At 32.7% G+C, this 19,719-nt stretch overlaps 1 pseudogene across 1 annotated transcript; it reads right to left on the reverse strand.

Annotated features, from left to right (window-relative positions):
* Window positions 1-5,566: 5,566 nt before the first annotated feature.
* Window positions 5,567-18,844, reverse strand: LOC146944728 (E3 ubiquitin-protein ligase UPL5-like; annotated as a pseudogene). The gene is made up of 6 exons (XR_015026053.1): window positions 17,461-18,844; window positions 16,296-16,357; window positions 11,571-15,714; window positions 8,624-10,468; window positions 6,972-7,555; window positions 5,567-6,026 (listed from the first exon to the last, which is right to left on the reverse strand). The product of XR_015026053.1 is annotated as an E3 ubiquitin-protein ligase UPL5-like (transcript).
* Window positions 18,845-19,719: the final 875 nt, after the last annotated feature.

The raw sequence follows: 19,719 nt of genomic DNA on the forward strand, positions 1-19,719 counted from the left end.
TTACCAAGTTGCTAATAGAGCGGAATAATTAATTAATGACCGATAACTATCCGTTATTTCTATCCGTAAGTGAGTAGAAACTATGTGAACTAGTTAATAAGAACTTTGAGCTCATTAAGACATTTGAGGGTTGAGCCAAATTGTGTAGAGCCTATATAAACTATAGTCTTTGAGGAAATTAGGTCACATAGGCTCATTCATTCATTTTCACAAAACTTTGGAGAGAGGTAGAGAGAGAAAGAGGAAGAACAAGGGTTAGAGAGAAGAAACTTGGGAGAAGTAGAGAAGAGTAGAGATTCAAGAGGGCGGAGCTAAAGTGAAGCCTAAGATTAGTTTGTGCTCAATTGAGGTAAGGGGGATAATATTCATTCATAATCTTTTAGTATAATCTCATTTCTACTCATATTCATAAGTGCTTATTTGTGAAAAATGATTAATTGTGAATTTAATTGGTGAAATTCGTGCTCTTATTTTGATGCAATGTTTGGGTATGTGAATTTGAGGATAATTAAGTTGTTGATGTTGAAATTACATGCTAGTGATATATATATATATATATATATACACTTTGTGTTTTGCTCAAAATTACTGAAGTATGATGTTGTTGTTGATTGTTGATGAATTCATGGTTAATTGATGTTGTTGTTGTTATGAGATGTTGTTGATGATTCATGCTATGGGTATTCATAACTATGGAGTTGTGGTGTGAATTGAGTTGTTTTTGAAAGTTTTATGAAAGATGGGTGAATTGATGATTTGTGATGGAATGATGTTTTGATTTCAAATTTTATATGGTTTTGATTGCCTTTTTAAGTTCATAAATGTAGAGACAAACTTTGAGGACAGATTTGGGGTCAAGGGAATCAAAATTATGGTTTTGGGGTTGAAAATAGTGGATTACCGTAAGGTAAAACACTAAGAACAAGGTTGCTGTTCTGGTGCATCCCGCCCGACATTGGCGTTCCCGACGAGATTTTCAGAAACAGCACACCCCGTTTTTGTTGTGTCGGGGTAGTCGGGGACCGATCCGAACTTTCTAAAATGCTTCTTTCAACATGTTTAATTGATGTTTTAACTCTTTAACCTACTGGAACATCTTATGATTTGGATTGAGCTTGATTTTACGAAATTGAACTAAACTTGTGGAAAACGTCCAAGAACGTCGATTTTTCCGAAACTTGTTTTTCTCAAGGAAAAGTGTAGGACTAAGGTTGTTTAGTACTATTATGATTTGTAAAAATGTTTTGGATTGGAATCATGGACTTTAACTTGGTTTTGCATTGAAAACTTGAATTTCTTTGGAAAACGATAAAGAGAGACGAATTTTGTGATTTGTTTGATTTCATCGTATTTAGCCGGTGAAACGCACATGTATGCTCAACTGCACTCATATGTGATTTAAGAGTATACATAGTTGAGGCATTAGAACTTAATTGCTTGGTTTTGATTCAATTGCCACAATTGTTTTAAAGTTGTAAAACTATAGATGAACTTTGTCGAAAATGATCTTTAAAACCGGATACCTTGCAAATCTTTTGTGAATAGTGTGATATGATTATATGAAAATGTGCGAATGATTGATGGGTGTTGAATATGATGTTTGTCATAGTATGATGTATTTTCTTCTTTACTTGGATTGTGATAAATTGTATGAATTGTTGAGTTGTAATGATGTAGTTGATGTTGATTGATGCATATATGTTAAAGAATGGTGATGATGTTGGTGAATGTGTTGTTGAATATATGTATAGTGTGTCATATGTTCATGAATCATGAGTCTTAGGATGTTTACATCCAGTGGAGGTGGCTTAGGATATTTATATCCAGTAGAGTGATTTGAATACTTTGTATTCAATGGTTATATGATGTTTTTGTTGCATCATGGGGTGACAAACTGTTGTTGGTGATGGTACCGTGTCCATATAGTAGTCGTGTCTAGGTGTATGATATGTTTGTGCTTGAGTCCTAATTGCACATGTGGTTGGTGATTTGATGTGATTGGTAAATTGCGTAATTGTGATGTTGTGAACTTGTTTGTATTGATGAATAATGTGAAGTCGGATTATCTTTTGTTTAATTACTTGAAGTTTAAGTCAATGAATATCTTTTCAATTGCTTATGTTTGATTATGATTGATGTGAAGCTAACCCCCAGTGGTCTATGGTTGACCGCCTACCTATTTGTATGAATGGGTAAACGGCGTGCAGGATTGATCTTTTGGCTAGCTTGGTGAGTTGCTTGAGGATATCGGGAGCTTCCTCTATTTATCTGCTTAGAGTCTTAGTTTAGGCTCTGATGTAGGCTGTCAGTCTGTATTTTATTTTGGATTGATTTATGTTGTTGAGACTTTATCTGTGTGGATATTTGGAGTTTTATTTGATGTTGTATCTGATATTTATACTATGGCTACTTGGTGACGTACGCTATATATCCGCTGCGAAGTTTTTGGAGAAATTTTAATATACATGTTTTGAGATCTTTTGGAGAACGTAATGTCTATTTCTTGAATAAATGCATTGTCCTCGTGAGCTTAGCTTAGCTGGTTGGGACAATGCATAAAATATGCAAGGTCCGGGGTTCATACCCCGGCCACTACCAAAAAAAAAGCATTATTCACCTTTTAGCATAAATATCTCAACAAACTACTCATTCTATTTTAAAATTTCTTATATCAATCAATAATCTATTTTTATTCTCTACAAGCGAAAAGACTGGAAGTCACATGCCCGTCTTTCCGCTCTTTTTATTGCACTAATGTTTGAAAATTATTAACAGTTTTTTTTTATGAAATTTTGATTTGGATTGAAACTAAAAATATAAATGTTTGTTGCTTTCAAGTTATAACAAATCAAACTATAATCATGATTATACTAGTGTATTTACCCGGCTTTGCCCAGGTTAGACATATAATTAAAGATGACCAATATTCTGTATGCACGATATTCGAAAATAAAATTCACCACAAACCAATATAGAATGAGTATTGTATGGAAACACACGAATACGATAAAATAAATCATATTTTAACTACCCGTAAATTAATACACATGTGAATGAAATTAATTGGATTTTTAAAATTATTAACACATAGAATTAAATAAACTATATTGCAAGTGCCCATAAATGAATAGATGCACAGACGGGTGAAATTAACTGGATTTCGTAAAATTATTAATATATTTATAGAAAAAATAAACACATTTTTAGTACCCGGACTTGCAGAAATCTGTACCCATTTTTGAATTAGTAAAATTATACAAATGTCACATTACTTAAATAAAAATCTTCTAATCATGAAATAAAATATAACTGGATGAGTTTGTTGAGATATTATTTCAAAAAACAAATAAAAAAATAAAATTAGATTTGGTTTGTTGAGATATGTATGCAAAATAAAATATATAAAATAAGATTTGGTTTGTTGAGATATATATGCAAAATAAAGTAAGCGGGAAATTGGATGCATATGCTGATGCCATTTGTAAATTGTTCTAATTAATATGAATAACCTAACTTTAATATATATAGTAGATACTAGACTCTAACCCGTGCGATGCACGGGTTTTGTAGAATTTCGTATATAAATATCATACTGATTATACATTCAATAATATGCTATAAAATAACTACAAAAAGCAACAAAAAAAATGCAAAAATTATATCAATTTAAGCTATATTAACTTTATTTTCTTATCAAATAATATTACCAGGTTGTGTTCATGAATTTGTTCTTTCTCAACCTTTATATTCAATTACATTCATGTTAAAAGAACAACTAAAATAAGCAAATTTAAAATAGTAAACATGTTTGAAAAGTCAAAGGGAGAAAACAAAGTAATGTTATAATCAAGTGTAGTGATTTTTGCAAATAAAAAGTCAGAATAAATAACTGTAAGTAATATAATATATGAGAAACAAAGAGGCCAACAAAATTACACTAAAAAGTGAAGTTTCTAGTGATAAAATTATCATATGAATCAGTCAAATTATCAACAATTTTAAAAATGCAACTTTAATATCATTACACGTAGTAAGCATACATCAAGAAACAGATCCTAACCGTAATGACTGTTAAATCTATAAAAATGAGAAGAAAAAGGAAAATAATAATAATAATAATAATAATAATAATAATAATAATAATAATAATAATAATAATAATAATAATAATAATAATAATAATAATAATAATAATAAAGAACGATCATCAATAAAAGAACCGTTAATAATGAAATGAAATTGCTATCAGAAAAGGAACTTCTAGGATATTTGTGGCTTTAAAAAAAATGCTTTAGTACGGTATATCAATTTTAGGAGCAATAATATTTCAATCAAAATGGAGGCGGCGTAGTGGTGAAACTTGTACAGTGCGGCCATATGGTGCCCGGTTCGAATCCTTGGAAAACCTTTTTTTTCATTAAAATTATTCAGACCCACCAAAAAGGGCGGGATTAGGGTTAGGTCAGACTGTCTAACATTTATATATATTAAGATTATATATATTAAGATTAAGTTATGCAAAATAAAGTAAGCGGGAAATTGGATGCATATGGTGATGCCATTTGTAAATTGTTTTAATTAATATGAATAACCTTACTTTAATATATATAGTAGATAGTAGATTTCAATGAAAATAACAATATAACTCAACGTCAAAAAAAAACAATATAACTCGTTTGGGCTGACTTTTTCTTTCCCAAAATGCCTTTTATTTTCAATACAAATAACACATATGTAACAAATAGATAAGAATAAATTTAAATATTAAAATAAAAGTGTAACAAACACAAATATCTAATTTTTTTTCTTTATCATTTAAAAAGTGTAACAAACTAGTATGAGCATATCTATACTTACTTTTTCATTATCCCAATTATACCCTTAAACAACAACTTTTTCTATAAAACAACCCTAAACAAAAGAAATAGAGGTTCATCTCCCTAGCCTAAAAAGATTTAGTCCTATAAAACAAGTTTTTAAATTAAATAAATTATCCAACAACCAAAATAGAGGTTCATCTCCCTAACCTAAAAAGGTTTAGTTACACATGATAACTAAAGATAAATTACAAAAGAAATAAAACATACCCTTAAAAACTTGGAGTGAGGGGAGACAAACTCCTCCATGAAAGCTCCTTGCGAAATATAAATTAGAGACTTAATTATGATCGCTATAAATATCCATAATTCTTTTTAGTTCGTAATTTCTTTTTTCCGTCCTTGTGACATATTTTTAACATTTTTATGAACGAAAAGTGTTAATATAAAATTTTACTGAAAATAAAAATGTTGGTCAAAAATTTTACAAGGACTAAAAATATTAACGGAAAATTTTACATAAACTAAAAAATGAAATTTTTGTAAGGATTAAAAATGAAATTATAGATTATTAAGGGTATCATTTACTTAATGTAAACCTTGAGTAAAAATTGTATGTGAAAAATTAATGTATTTCATTTAAAAAAAATACAAAAATATGTGAATTTTTTATTGCTTATATTTTATTCCAAGGATAATAGTTGACTTTTTTTCCTTCCATTTTTATACTTTATTATTAGAAAGACTTGTTTGGAAAAAAATTATTAGCAGAAAGACAGATACTAATATACTTATATTAGTATCTGTCTCAGGTTATCATTTCGACAAAAAAAAAGAAGGAACAATCCTATCCAAATGTACAAAGGTGACTACCGGTATTTCTATGTTGCAATCAAAAGATTCGAAACCACTTCTAACCAAATTGCAGGTGTATTCTATTCACTGTTATTGAGTACCGAAACTGCAGCTGATGTGTTCTTGAGTGATGATTCCAAGGCGATCTTGCATGATAGCCATAGAAGAATACGGGGGAAAGCACAGCTTGTAAAAACATGTGTGAGATGAGGGCAAATGATTATCAGGTTCACAGGATTTGGAAATTAATAGAGTGGAATTCAAGCCATGGAAACCTTCAACTGGTAAATGTTTCACTGATGTCCAAAAGAACAGAAGAACCTTCTTTTGCTCCGCCGACATTCTTCCAACGATCTGCCAAGTTTTTTTTGGATAAAATATAATATCAACAAATTAAACACTGAGCAGCATCTCCTTGCAAATTTACATGATGAGTTATTTTAGAAACATTCCAGAAAGACTTCAATAACTGCATGCTTTTTCTTAAAATAATAACTTAAGTTTTTTTTTTTAATAATAAGAATAATGATATAAAAAAGTCATAGGAACTTACTATGCAGATGGAAGTGTTGAAACTTTCACATTCTAGGATTTTCGAATTCATTATAACACTGGTTTTAACTAGATTCTGCAAAGGTAAATACGACTGCACTATGGTACTGCAAAGGTAAATACGACTGCACTATGGTATTCCGAACACACTTCTTAAAAAGATTTGGTTGTTGTAAACAAAGTATTATAATTATGATTTCATGCATCGGTAACAAAACCATGTTACTATTTGGAAGCATAAAGGAACTGAGGAAGGCATTTATACAAAATATAGAGCAAATCAAAACTTGAACCTAACACGGGCACACGGCTAGAAAATATGAATAATTTACACAAGCACAGAATAGAACTCTAGCATGACTGATGATCAGGAAATAAGGAGAGAAGTGAATTTTATAAGTGGTTTTATTTTGAAACGAGGCAAACAATTCTGTCATGGAAATTGGTTTTATTTTACAAGATTAGAGGACATGGAACACAGCGGGGACAACCTTAGAGATAACCATGTAGCAAGATATGTATTGCCCAATAAATCTACTCCTGCATCCTGCCTATGAACTATTTAAATAGGGGGAAATTAATTTAGTTTGTTCTCCTTTTTCTGGTTACAATTTAGTTTGTTCTTGAATATGAAAATAAATATAATAAATTTACACTAACCAAAAAATGCAAGAAAAGAGGGAAAAAATAAACAGTGAAGATGAAGGTAAAGACAATGTGATCCCATAAGATCAGTATCCTACATACCTTCCAAAACCAAGATATCTGACGATCGTTCATTTTATAGCCATGATACTTGGTATGTGCCTTCCAATCTTCAACAGAAATGTCATTTTCACTCCCATGCAGCATCCAATCAAAATCTTCATGGTCTAACAATTGAAAGAACTCTAGACTTGAGCAAGATATAATATCAGCAAAACCTTGGGCAAAATGTAATATCTGCTTAGATATGGATGTCACAAAACGATTCTGTATGAGAAGATGAACATACTTCTCCCTGTTCTTACTATCCACAACAAGGCTTTCTCCACCAGGGCAGAGCTCAATCAATTCCCTGTGTCCTAATTCCTCTACCTCTGTAGAAAATGTCAGTCCTAATGCATCTGAATCAATATAATCAGCATCCATCTCCAATATTTGCTTGCAGCTACTATACATTATAGGATCTGCATCCCGAATATCTTCTAGAGTAATATAGTTTCCAGCCAATTGCTTGAAAAATACACGATCAAAAACAATACCCACGTGCACCTTCTTCTTCAAAGCTAATGCAATAATACGTCCAGAGAAGATGAAGTACCTTAGGTGCAGAGCATTTACCATAGATGCTGCAGACAAGTAGAAGGAGAGTATACTAAGTATTAGAGATGTAAAAGTTCGTTGCATGTTGGTTAGATTAGTTGGAACGTAGTTTGTCTAATTTTCTATAAAGCCTCAATGGCTACTTGATGTAACACACTAACCCTCAGAGTCAATATAATTTATATTTCACTTTTCTATACTTTCTTCTCAATTATGAGTTCTATCAAGACTTGTAATACTAAATATGATTGCACAGAAGCTGTTTAATAATATCTATTGATAAATATACGGTAAAACACATCAATATTTGCGAAAATAGCTAAGCAACCATAGTACCTAACATTAACAAATGGGAACTCAAGTTTTGTGACAAAATGCTAATGATCAGACATATTAGTATTACACAATTAAGAGTTAATAGGTGAACTGGCCCATCACGGTTCAACTTTAACACTTCTGTCAAAAGGTTGTCATGTTTAATCAAATCTGAAAACCTCCTGGTTTTTGGTGAGTTGAAATACCTAAGACAGCTGGGATATGAAGTTCTATTCAAGGAAATTGATTCTCTCCATTTTTCACAATTGTTACATATCAACCACAAACTTAATCTTCTTTTTTCTTTATAATTTTATATTTCTTTTTCTCTCATGTTTGACAGTTCAAATGTAACATTTGACAACAATTGAGAGACTTCCAATGGAGAGGATCCATTCCCTCTATTCAGGAAGAAAAAAGATGTTCCACAAGGAGGAGTCTCTTAAAATATTGAAAGTTAATGGAGAACCTCTAAAACCCAGATGAATCATTGCTACTGATACAGAAATAAACTATTGAGGTTTTTAAAGTCAGAAGTTACTTATGAAGTAAGTAGTCTTGAACCTTTGAACACGGACTTCACAATTACGCCCTTGAACACTAGGTCAACATTTTATTATCCTAAGAAATTTCATTTTGTCAAGATTCTATAAATCTTATCAAATTTATGTTTCTTTTGAAAAGACACGAGAACAACGTACTTGTCATTGAAAAATACTTGGAAAGCATGGTAAGCAGAACAGAAAAATTGCGCATTTAGATATCTAAACAAAACTCACCAGTATTAGGAAAAAATCTCCTGTGGTCATTTGGACATGCCACAAAAAGAGCATTGTTTGGATTAAATATTTCCTGACACACCAAAACAAACCACTCCCTTAGTACGCCCGGTCCTGTAGCTTTCTCATTCTTGAATGCCATAAATAGATCACCCTGCAGTGATCTAGGCATAGCTCGTGATATGTACTTAAAAGATTCAGCCAAAACCTGAGACCTGTCAATAAGCATCTCATATCCCAATATTTCATCTTTTAAGTCGGGGAATAGCATCATCACCAAATGCCTCCTGGATTCAAAATCAGTCACAATTCTGTTCTCAAGAAGCCACCGATGATCATCAGTTATCTTCACGTACCGAACAATCATATGAGGTAGCACATTTTTTCGACGCAAGAAAAGTCCCCAAAGCTGTTCTTGTGCACCGCTGTAGAACTTGGAGATGTGAAATAATACCTTCAGGATTATAATATAATGAGACCACCCATTATGGATAACGTCCCCATCACCTTTTTCACGTTTCTTGTTAACCAAGCAATCCTCCATGACTTCAAGGCACTCATCCATTTTGCCCAATAACTTAATAAATATAATATGAAGTTGATCAACTACTCCTGCAAACAAGGGATCCTCTTTGTAACAAATAGCACAATTCAAAAATTCATCGGATGGTGAATTTTGCCCGTGGGACAGTTCATACTCAAATCCAAAAACCTCAACAACTCATCTGCGATCTCGTGAACACAGTCAAAAACACCCCGAAGCATAACCTTTCCTTTAGGATTATGAAAGCTAGCACGACCAACAAGCGTCAACAAAGATGCAAAACTATCCCGGCAAAAAACATACAGATGATCATCATACTTACACCCTGTCCTTCTAAGCAATTCACAAAACTCCAATAACATCTCAAGGTAAACACCCTGCAACTTTTTGTCCTTCGAATCTAAGCAAATTTTCACAAAATCCTTAATCACGGAATCAGCAATACGCGCATTTGCATAAAGAGCTACCAACAGTGAAGGAATTTCCATAAACATGAAAACAGAAAAATATTCAGAATCATTGATGTAATTTGTAAAGTGATCAGCAATCATTGTCGAAGCACCAATCACCGATTCACCTCTACAAAGCCTGAGAATCAAAGAAACAATATAATGTGTTGCTTTCAACATTTTAGGACACGCTATACTCCTCAACCGTCCAACCAATTGAAGATTTGCATATGCCGCATTCGCAGAGACTCTGTTCTAGAGTAAGCTGTTTTCCTTTGTAAATTAATCGTTGATGTAGAATCGGAATTTTGGTTTTAGATGAAATTTGTTTGAGGAGCGATTCAACTGTTTTTTCTAGAAGCACGAATCACTAAGGTGTTACTGTTCCACATGCGGACGAAGAATTGTAATTTGGATGATTTCGTTTCTGAGACTTTTTCTGTCACGACCCAAAACACTAATCGTGACCGGCGCACGAACTAGAACATTCCAGCTCGGCAAGCCTATTAATTCAACTTGACAAACTATAAAATAAAAACAATTCCAATTCGGTTTTCACTTCAATAAAAATATTTACTGAAATTTCGACATAGTTTCCCCTGTAAATTCAACATTTCCAAGATATGAATCCTGTTTTAAAAACCTGTTTTATCATCCAATATCTCAATTAACATTTTTCTCATACTTGTACAACTCAGAATAACACATCCTAGACTTCCAAATAGCTGCAGATACATCAATGGACACTGAAATATAAATATAGAAAGAGAAACCAACCAAGAGGGCCTACCAAAAGTGACACTGATAGATCTTTAACCCTGCTAGAAGCTTTCTACGCAATTGACTTTGAATCTGTAAAAATATAAGAAAAAGGGGTAAGTCATAAAGACTTAGTGAGGAGACAACAACCATCACCAACTAGAAAGGAAGCACACATGGGCACGAGTAATTAAGTTTCTCAAAATCTAATGTTCATTTACAAACTAGTAACCGTATAAAATTCTATTAATCCAAAATCAAATAAGAATATTTCTGAGTCCAATGTCGTAAAGGGGTGAAAATAAGATTACAAACCTTTAGAAAATATATCGCCGAAAATCATAACAAAAGCCTTTAAAAAATATATTGTCGAAAATCTTGATAAAAGTCTTTAAAGAAAATATAGAAAACTCCATTTAGTAAAAATAATCAAAATGGGTGAATCGAGAACTAGCTCCATCTCGTTGATAGCCCTCTCCTCCTAATGGTGGCCTTTCCATAGGGGCGGCTCCATCTAACGGATAGCTCTTTTCTCTCGACTCAAAACAAAGTGTAAAACATTTTCAATTAGGGAGTTTACCTCTCATTGATAGCCCTTTCCTCCTAATGGTGGCCATTCCATAGGGGCGGCTCCATCTAATGGGGTAACTTTACCTAATTGAAATCACATACTAGGTGCACCTAGGTCGTCGTCATTATAACCGTAATTTTCAAAACACCATTCTTAAAACAAAATGCCAAAACCATATTTCACAATATCAAAACTTATATTCAAAATACGTACAATCAAATCTCAATTGAAAATCTAATGCTTAACAAATCATAAGCAAACCCGAATTCAAACCCAAATCCAAATCGCGTACATATTAATATCAAATCCTTTCAAAAACGCATATTAGTATCGAAAATTCCAAAAAAAAAACATATGTTTCAAAACCCGTATTTCCCATGTCTCAAACACATGTCATAATATATGCAACCAACTCTCAATTTCAAATCCTTTGCTCCATAAGTCAGAGATAAATCTAAATAGAGACCATAATAATATCTCTGACTTTTATCATAAGTATCAATGAGAGGAAAAATATTCAAAGGGTGTGTTCCCCATTTTTATAAACACTTAAACGTAGAAAAATATCAAAATATAAATGATATTAATAGTGAAAATATGTGATAATGATAGTTATCAACTCACAGTTATGGCGCACCAACTATATTTTCTCTTCAAACACTCCCGGAGAGCAAGCAGGGTAACAATTTTTCCAATCTTAACATCTTTTGAAGTCTCCGCGCTGCTTGAGTCCTAATTAAGCTCCTGGTGTGCTCCGTAAGCACTTTTCCCCGAAACATCTTAATTGCAGCTTATGGCTTCTGCGTGTTCCGAATTCATCCCAAACTTCGATCAAACTCTTATTAATCATAGGCGTTCAATTCTGCACCTTTCTAACTAGTCTAAATCCACAATTTAGCTCATTTCGCAAAAATCATGACAAAACCCGTAAGCCGTTTTCCAGCAGAATTTTCCAACTTCAAACACACTTTCCGAGTTCATTACTAATCAAAATCACATGAAATTTATATCCGATTTGAAGGGAATTGAATGAAGAATCTAAAAATTCAACAATTATTTACTTTCAGGTTACACAGGAAAATATACAAACGAAATTGTCCATACGAACTTAACACCAAATACAGCTTCAAACTTTGCCTTTCTCTAAACATACATACTCACATCTGTACCCACGTAAACAAGCAGCAGCTCACGCTTAGTCCCTAATCCTTGCTCTTAACAACTCAAGATAGTACCAACAATATCCAAAAACATCTACACAACATTAACCATTCATAAGATAACTCAAGCTTTTATTCTATCATTCCAAACATAATAACATCTCAAAAACCATACATATACCACTTGTTATTATCCCTTAGTTTATAGCAGCCCAAACGACAACTCTAAATAATCACTTATGTGCCAAAACAGCTTATGGCTTAAATCCACTACTTTGCTTCTGCCCTAAAAATCATTCTTTTCTTGTTCTTAATATTCCATCATGCTTATTCAATCAAACACATAAGCTACTGCCTTAGCCTATTCCATAAAACAACTTAAATTTAATAATCCAAACATACCTAATTTTAGCTCAAAACCCAACCCTAGCTTCCAACATCCTTGTTGTTTCTTAGCTTCTGAACACCCACTAAGCCATGATCAGAGACAAAACAAGCATGCCTGCACTCCTCTACCTTGAATTGTAACTGAAACCAAAGTGTAATGAGAGGGAGAGAGAGCTTCGACCTCAATTAAAAGGAAGGAAGGAAAGGATTTAGACTTGAAACTATAGGTGAGTTTATATAAGAATTACAAAGGAAGGATTGTGTATTGTTTTAAAGCTTGGTTAATTAAAATTTTGGTGAGGGTTGGAGAAGAAGATAAGAGGGCCGATAGGTTTCTTGAGAAAGAAGGGGGAAAATATTATGATATTTTTAGAAAGAAAAAGGAGTGGAATTGTGTAGAATTCTCAAGACACCCACTTTTATGGTATTAAAGGGGAAGTTACCTTTTTGCCCTTTTTTAAAAAAAAAATCTCATGGATGGATATTACATTCTACCCCCCTTAAGAAAATTTCGTCCTCGAAATTTAAAGTTTACCTGCTAATAAATACAAATAATTCTCCCATACTTTCACTTTTAGTCTCAAACATATATTGTTACGAACTGATTCTTTTTGACTGACTAATTTAAACTGCACAGGTACCAGCCACCATTGGCGTTGAATACTTCCTTAAAAAAAATTCATTATAAACTTCACATCATGTCTTTCCTTCTTCGTATGCTTCATTCCTCCAAGGTCCTATCAATTTTACCTAGTCTAAATCTTAACCGAGTCTCCCTGATACTGTAATTTATAGTGGAACAAATTTACACATGACCAATAATGCCATTGAATGAGCAAGCTAAAATTGAATCCCCCTTTTCAACAAGTTTTTGTAGCCCTTTAATTATAAGTCCCTTCATTTTGTCTAAATGAGTAAGACTACCTATCTATTTCCTAGTCAAAACATTTACAACGACACTTGACTTTCCAAGGTGATACAAGTCCATCCACCTTATTTGTCTTAAATTTAAGTTATACTAAGACCTTTGTGGTTGTTATAAATCTAAAAAAAAAATCTTTCATATTGCTAATGCCTCAAAATCTTAAGAGCAAAATTATTGTTGACATATTCACTCATGTGTAGGATCTCTTAGGTCATGCCTTTCTTCACTCTTGGAATACACAAAATGTCATCACTAAACAATATCATCCACAAATCTAAGGTTGAAAAATCCAATTCATCAATCCATAAAAGACATTGAAGCATTAGTAAGTCTTAAAGGTATAACCAGAATTTTACAATCCTCGTAGTATGTGCGAAAAGTTGTCTTTGATGTATGTTCACTCTTAATATCCAACTAGTGATACCCTACTTCAATAAATCTTGGAAAACACTAAGCTTCTTGAAGTTGGTCAAACAACTAATAAACGCATGGTAAACAATATGCATTCCTAACTATCACCTTATTCACTTGTCTATAAACTGCACACAATCACTCATATCTATCTTCCTTACTTATAATCAATACCATTAATCCTCAAGGAAACGGACTTAGGTCAATGAATCTCTTCTTGAGAAGGTCTTGTGGTCAGTCCCTTAACAACGTAAGTTATTCTAGGTCATTCGATAAAGAGGTATGGAAGTGGGTTGAGTGGTAGGAACCAAGTCTATAGAGAATATAGTCTCGATATCAAGTGACCATCCAGGAAGTTCTTCAGGACAATATCAAGAAACCCAAATGTTTTTGGGACTTTATAATTCTCCTTCACTCACTTGTATATCCCTAATCAAAACCAATTATCCTTGACAACCTCTCTTTAATAACTTGTTAGAACCTAAACTTGAGGTTAAATGATATAATACCTAACCAGATTTTCCTCAAAAGGATAAAAGTGATTACCCGATATCTCAACTTTCACTACTTAGTTATAATAGGGTAAGGTGGCTTACTAGACAAACAACCAATTCATACTCAAAATTCTATAAATTTGTACTGACACGACTATGTTAATGCATGACTAAATAATAGTTGTGTCGTAGCTACCCATGATGAACACTCCTAATATAGCATAATTAACCACATTGAAATCATACTTTTTCATCCTTGAAACAAAATATTTCCAGAGTCGAATCAACCGTTGTAGGATCAAAAGTACTACAAGGAAGAGTAAATTACCTACATGCCCCATGATCTACTCAACACTTTGCGTTGTGCCCAAAAGTTTGTCAACTAGAACTATCTATTTATGTTATTTATATTTATTGTTCCTAATAACCAAATATAACTTCACCATCATGCTAAGAAAAATCTATGTATAATCATTCAACTCATTTCTTGCAAATATTTGTCTACTACATCCCCTAAGCTTTTGTTGCCTAATCTGAAGTGTTAAGCTTTAAACCTCCGCAAAGTAGCACATTTAGATCTAACCACTAATCCAATTAAGCATTCTCTTAATTTTATAATGAACCACTTAACACGTATCTCTACTATGATAGGGTTTTGTACTCTAAAACTGGCATGAACTCAGTTTAGTCCGATCTTTCACACTCTTGAGGAAATTCATCTCCAACATTTTCTAAAAGAAAACGAGTCATAAACAATTAAGATGTCTCACTTCATCCCAACAGAGGTTATCATACTTGTTTTCCACGTGTAAATATATCAAACTAGTCATATACCATACCTTCCAACTTATATTATGTCAACTCCCACATCCTTATATCCACCTTTAAATGAGAGCATCATAATTTCATTCATAACCTATCTTGACCGTCAATAAGTCATTATATCCACACACATAGTAGACATATAAAAGGTAAAGGTGTAAGTTTCATGAACTTTTCTATATCCACATTGATCTCTCTAGATGGTTTATCGACTGGTACTCACTATGACTAACTTCTTGTGGGCCGAAAACATTTCTATGCGCCTGATTACCATGTTGTTATTGTCCAACAATTTGTTACACAAGCCATTGTATTCCTTGTAAGCCAACAATAATCTTTATCATCATTGGATTTCTTCGTATTTCTCTAGGAACCTCGACATTAATTACTCCTACAACTCAGTCACGTTTGTCAACATAAATGCTACATCATTTATCATTTTATTTAAGTCAACCATGAGAACAGCCCGAATGACGACCTATTTGACTAAGATTTTACGGTTCAGCTTTAAATTCGCAAGGAACCAATTTCCCTTCTAGTGAAGATCTTGTTAATGGGTGGCACCCTCACTAAATGAAAGAAAATTGACCAAAAAAAATAGGACTAAGCGACAAACAAAGTGAGACAATTCAAAGACCCAAAAGGAATCATAAGATTGAACAACAAGTGACACTACCATAGAGTGCTAATAGCTTTTTGCAAATAAATTGTGCCGCAGTTCACAATTCATTAGCAAAAATCTATTACTACTCTATGTCTGCAGCTATTAAGACCTACAACCGAAGCTCTGATACCAACTTTGTCACGACCCAAAACACTAATCGTGACCGGCGCACGAACTAGAACATTCCAGCTCGGCAAGCCTATTAATTCAACTTGACAAACTATAAAATAAAAACAATTCCAATTCGGTTTTCACTTCAATAAAAATATTTACTGAAATTTCGACATAGTTTCCCCTGTAAATTCAACATTTCCAAGATATGAATCCTGTTTTAAAAACCTGTTTTATCATCCAATATCTCAATTAACATTTTTCTCATACTTGTACAACTCAGAATAACACATCCTAGACTTCCAAATAGCTGCAGATACATCAATGGACACTGAAATATAAATATAGAAAGAGAAACCAACCAAGAGGGCCTACCAAAAGTGACACTGATAGATCTTTAACCCTGCTAGAAGCTTTCTACGCAATTGACTTTGAATCTGTAAAAATATAAGAAAAAGGGGTAAGTCATAAAGACTTAGTGAGGAGACAACAACCATCACCAACTAGAAAGGAAACACACATGGGCACGAGTAATTAAGTTTCTCAAAATCTAATGTTCATTTACAAACTAGTAACCGTATAAAATTCTATTAATCCAAAATCAAATAAGAATATTTCTGAGTCCAATGTCGTAAAGGGGTGAAAATAAGATTACAAACCTTTAGAAAATATATCGCCGAAAATCATAACAAAAGCCTTTAAAAAATATATTGTCGAAAATCTTGATAAAAGTCTTTAAAGAAAATATAGAAAACTCCATTTAGTAAAAATAATCAAAATGGGTGAATCGAGAACTAGCTCCATCTCGTTGATAGCCCTCTCCTCCTAATGGTGGCCTTTCCATAGGGGCGGCTCCATCTAACGGATAGCTCTTTTCTCTCGACTCAAAACAAAGTGTAAAACATTTTCAATTAGGGAGTTTACCTCTCATTGATAGCCCTCTCCTCCTAATGGTGGCCATTCCATAGGGGCGGCTCCATCTAATGGGGTAACTTTACCTAATTGAAATCACATACTAGGTGCACCTAGGTCGTCGTCATTATAACCGTAATTTTCAAAACACCATTCTTAAAACAAAATGCCAAAACCATATTTCACAATATCAAAACTTATATTCAAAATACGTACAATCAAATCTCAATTGAAAATCTAATGCTTAACAAATCATAAGCAAACCCGAATTCAAACCCAAATCCAAATCGCGTACATATTAATATCAAATCCTTTCAAAAACGCATATTAGTATCGAAAATTCCAAAAAAAAAACATATATTTCAAAACCCGTATTTCCCATGTCTCAAACACATGTCATAATATATGCAACCAACTCTCAATTTCAAATCCTTTGCTCCATAAGTCAGAGATAAATCTAAATAGAGACCATAATAATATCTCTGACTTTTATCATAAGTATCAATGAGAGGAAAAATATTCAAAGGGTGTGTTCCCCATTTTTTATAAACACTTAAACGTAGAAAAATATCAAAATATAAATGATATTAATAGTGAAAATATGTGATAATGATAGTTATCAACTCACAGTTATGGCGCACCAACTATATTTTCTCTTCAAACACTCCCGGAGAGCAAGCAGGGTAACAATTTTTCCAATCTTAACATCTTTTGAAGTCTCCGCGCTGCTTGAGTCCTAATTAAGCTCCTGGTGTGCTCCGTAAGCACTTTTCCCCGAAACATCTTAATTGCAGCTTATGGCTTCTGCGTGTTCCGAATTCATCCCAAACTTCGATCAAACTCTTATTAATCATAGGCGTTCAATTCTGCACCTTTCTAACTAGTCTAAATCCACAATTTAGCTCATTTCGCAAAAATCATGACAAAACCCGTAAGCCGTTTTCCAGCAGAATTTTCCAACTTCAAACACACTTTCCGAGTTCATTACTAATCAAAATCACATGAAATTTATATCCGATTTGAAGGGAATTGAATGAAGAATCTAAAAATTCAACAATTATTTACTTTCAGGTTACACAGGAAAATATACAAACGAAATTGTCCATACGAACTTAACACCAAATACAGCTTCAAACTTTGCCTTTCTCTAAACATACATACTCACATCTGTACCCACGTAAACAAGCAGCAGCTCACGCTTAGTCCCTAATCCTTGCTCTTAACAACTCAAGATAGTACCAACAATATCCAAAAACATCTACACAACATTAACCATTCATAAGATAACTCAAGCTTTTATTCTATCATTCCAAACATAATAACATCTCAAAAACCATACATATACCACTTGTTATTATCCCTTAGTTTATAGCAGCCCAAACGACAACTCTAAATAATCACTTATGTGCCAAAACAGCTTATGGCTTAAATCCACTACTTTGCTTCTGCCCTAAAAATCATTCTTTTCTTGTTCTTAATATTCCATCATGCTTATTCAATCAAACACATAAGCTACTGCCTTAGCCTATTCCATAAAACAACTTAAATTTAATAATCCAAACATACCTAATTTTAGCTCAAAACCCAACCCTAGCTTCCAACATCCTTGTTGTTTCTTAGCTTCTGAACACCCACTAAGCCATGATCAGAGACAAAACAAGCATGCCTGCACTCCTCTACCTTGAATTGTAACTGAAACCAAAGTGTAATGCGAGGGAGAGAGAGCTTCGACCTCAATTAAAAGGAAGGAAGGAAAGGATTTAGACTTGAAACTATAGGTGAGTTTATATAAGAATTACAAAGGAAGGATTGTGTATTGTTTTAAAGCTTGGTTAATTAAAATTTTGGTGAGGGTTGGAGAAGAAGATAAGAGGGCCGATAGGTTTCTTGAGAAAGAAGGGGGAAAATATTATGATATTTTTAGAAAGAAAAAGGAGTGGAATTGTGTAGAATTCTCAAGACACCCACTTTTATGGTATTAAAGGGGAAGTTACCTTTTTGCCCTTTTTTAAAAAAAAAATCTCATGGATGGATATTACATTTTCATCTTCGAAGACGAGGATGTGAGTTTTGAGAAGTGGTTTTTGCCCTGGTTGGCCGTGAGAATTTTGGTGGTCGGTGACATTTGTCGGTGTTGATCGTGACGGTAGGGAGGCTAAGTTTTCGGTGACGGTTACAGAGTGAGTGATGAAACAAGTGTGTAGTCTTGTATATATACGATACAAGTCGCTAAGACGTTAAGACTTTTTTTTTTAAATAGATTTTTATGAAATATTGTTTTTCCTTTTAAAAAACGAAATTTTCATTTTGATTAAAAAATTTAATATTGATATTTTTCACTTTTATAACAAACTATACTTATATTTTCCAGTAACATTAACAATATAACCAATATTAATATAAAATTTTCATTTTTTGAATGACATCAACAATATAATATTTCTATAAATAAATTCATCTAAAGATATAATTGAAAGTGAAAAGATCTGCCCAAAATTATGTATTCTCTTTTTGTTGCGCTAACTTTTGAAAATTATGAACAGTGTTTTTTATGAAATTTTAATTTTGATTAAAAGTAAAAAAATAAATGTTTTTTGCTTTCAAATTATAATAAATCAAATTAACCATGATTATCTATTTCAATAAATTCAACAATATAACAAAAAAAATCTAAATTCTTATTTTTTTTAATGACACTAACAATAATCTTTATTATAGAAAAAGTTGTTGTTTAAGGGTATAATTTTTTTTAATAAACTGATGATGCAGAAAGCATCACCTATATATTCCACCAAAAAGAAAAACAAAAGAAAGGGGGACTAAGGCCAATACCTTTAAAAAATTAACAAATCTAAAACTAAGTAAGCCAAAGCCTATTCCTAAAGAA

The sequence above is a fragment of the Medicago sativa genome, chromosome 2 (assembly GCF_051527215.1).
Source record: "Medicago sativa cultivar Bolivia chromosome 2, Bolivia_mono, whole genome shotgun sequence".
NCBI classification, from domain to species: domain Eukaryota; kingdom Viridiplantae; phylum Streptophyta; class Magnoliopsida; order Fabales; family Fabaceae; genus Medicago; species Medicago sativa.